Source organism: Neopelma chrysocephalum, unplaced genomic scaffold, assembly GCF_003984885.1.
Source record: "Neopelma chrysocephalum unplaced genomic scaffold, ASM398488v2 Primary Assembly neopelma1_107267, whole genome shotgun sequence".
NCBI lineage: Eukaryota > Metazoa > Chordata > Aves > Passeriformes > Pipridae > Neopelma > Neopelma chrysocephalum.
The window spans coordinates 1-1911 of NW_020927606.1; the positions used below are offsets into that span (position 1 = coordinate 1).

The following is a 1911-nucleotide window of genomic DNA, read 5'->3' on the forward strand; positions in this document are numbered from 1 at the left end:
GGAGGAGGAGGAGGAGGAGGAGGAGGAGGGGGGAAGGGAAAAAAAGGGGCACAGCAAGCGGAGCGAACCGAGCCGGAGCCGGGCCGGGGGGGGCGGGTTGGGCGGGCGGGGGGGGTTCTCTCAGGGGCTCTCGCTCGGCGCGGCCATGGAGGCGGACGGGAGCCAGGCTACCTCGGGGAGCCCCGGAGAGGCGCAGCACGACCCCGGGTAAGTCGGCGGGGCGGCGGGGACGCGGAGCGGGGCGGCGGGGGGCGGCGAGGCGGGCCCGCCCCGCTCCGCTCCGCGCCCCTCCGCCCCGCCGGGAGCTGCCCCGTCAAAATGGCCGATCCCGCACCGGCGCTCAACTCCGCTCTGCTCTCTCCCTCCAGCAAGATGTTCATCGGCGGCCTCAGCTGGCAAACCTCACCAGGTAACCCCCCCCCCCCCCCCCTTCCCCCCCCGCGTCCCCCCCCCCCCGGCCCCCGCCCCCCCCCCCCCCCCCCCCCCCCCCCAGCCCTGACCCTCCTCTCCCTCTCTGCTCTCTCTCCGCAGACAGCCTTAGAGACTATTTTAGCAAATTCGGAGAAATTAGGGAGTGTATGGTCATGCGGGACCCCACCACCAAGCGCTCCAGGTAAAACCGCCGCCCACCCCGCTCGGGTTGACAAAACTTCGCGAGTTGCCGTCGGGGCGGGTGGGACCCGCACACCCCCCCCCCAAAATCCCACCCCGAAATCCCGGTCCCCGCATCCCACCCCGCGCGCGGGGCGCTGCGGGAGGGCTCTCCCCGCCCGCATCCCTCCGGTCCGGAGCAGGAAACAAAAGCGGCCGGTGGAGCCGGAGCGGGGCCGGGGGGTCGCGGCCGCCCCCCGCACCCGCAGGCTCCGGGGGGGGGGGGGGGGGGGGGGGGGGGGGGGAGTGCGGGTCCCACCCGCCCCGACGGCAACTCGCGAAGTTTTGTCAACCCGAGCGGGGTGGGCGGCGGTTTTACCTGGAGCGCTTGGTGGTGGGGTCCCGCATGACCATACACTCCCTAATTTCTCCGAATTTGCTAAAATAGTCTCTAAGGCTGTCTGCGGAGAGAGAGCAGAGAGGGAGAGGAGGGTCAGGGCTGGGGGGGGGGGGGGGGGGGGGGGGGGGCGGGGGCCGGGGGGGGGGGGACGCGGGGGGGGAAGGGGGGGGGGGGGGGGGTTACCTGGTGAGGTTTGCCAGCTGAGGCCGCCGATGAACATCTTGCTGGAGGGAGAGAGCAGAGCGGAGTTGAGCGCCGGTGCGGGATCGGCCATTTTGACGGGGCAGCTCCCGGCGGGGCGGAGGGGCGCGGAGCGGAGCGGGGCGGGCCCGCCTCGCCGCCCCCCGCCGCCCCGCTCCGCGTCCCCGCCGCCCCGCCGACTTACCCGGGGTCGTGCTGCGCCTCTCCGGGGCTCCCCGAGGTAGCCTGGCTCCCGTCCGCCTCCATGGCCGCGCCGAGCGAGAGCCCCTGAGAGAACCCCCCCCGCCCGCCCAACCCGCCCCCCCCGGCCCGGCTCCGGCTCGGTTCGCTCCGCTTGCTGTGCCCCTTTTTTTCCCTTCCCCCCTCCTCCTCCTCCTCCTCCTCCTCCTCCTCCCTCCGCTACCGGAGGATCTCACTGGAGAGGCGCTGGGGCAGCAGCCAGATCCGTCACACGTGGGATCGGCTTAGCTCAGCGCCGCGCCGGCGCTCCCTCCCCCCCCGCCGCCATCCTCCCCTCCCCTCCCTCCATCCCGCCCCTCCCTCCCCTCCCTCCTCCCTCCCGGGGGCGGGGCCGCCGCCGGCGCGTGGCCCCGTGTGACGTCACCGTGACGTCACCGCGCCCTCTCCGCGCGCCGCCCGCCTGCGCCCCGCGCGTGTCCGGGACACGCCGGTCCCACGCAGCCCGCCCGGCTCCCCTGGGGCTGCTCCGCTCCCTCACA

The 1911-nt window shown here is 74.7% G+C and overlaps 2 long non-coding RNA genes across 2 annotated transcripts; one reads left to right on the plus strand and one right to left on the minus strand.

Annotated features, from left to right (window-relative positions):
• The first annotated feature begins 96 nt into the window (after positions 1 to 96).
• LOC113962116 lies at positions 97 to 627 on the plus strand. The gene is made up of 3 exons (XR_003532448.1): positions 97 to 207; positions 369 to 409; positions 532 to 627. It is a non-coding gene; the product is annotated as an uncharacterized LOC113962116 (long non-coding RNA).
• Positions 628 to 956: 329 nt separating this feature from the next.
• Positions 957 to 1706, minus strand: LOC113962117. Its single transcript, XR_003532449.1, has 3 exons — positions 1377 to 1706; positions 1175 to 1215; positions 957 to 1052 (listed from the first exon to the last, which is right to left on the minus strand). It is a non-coding gene; the product is annotated as an uncharacterized LOC113962117 (long non-coding RNA).
• Positions 1707 to 1911: the final 205 nt, after the last annotated feature.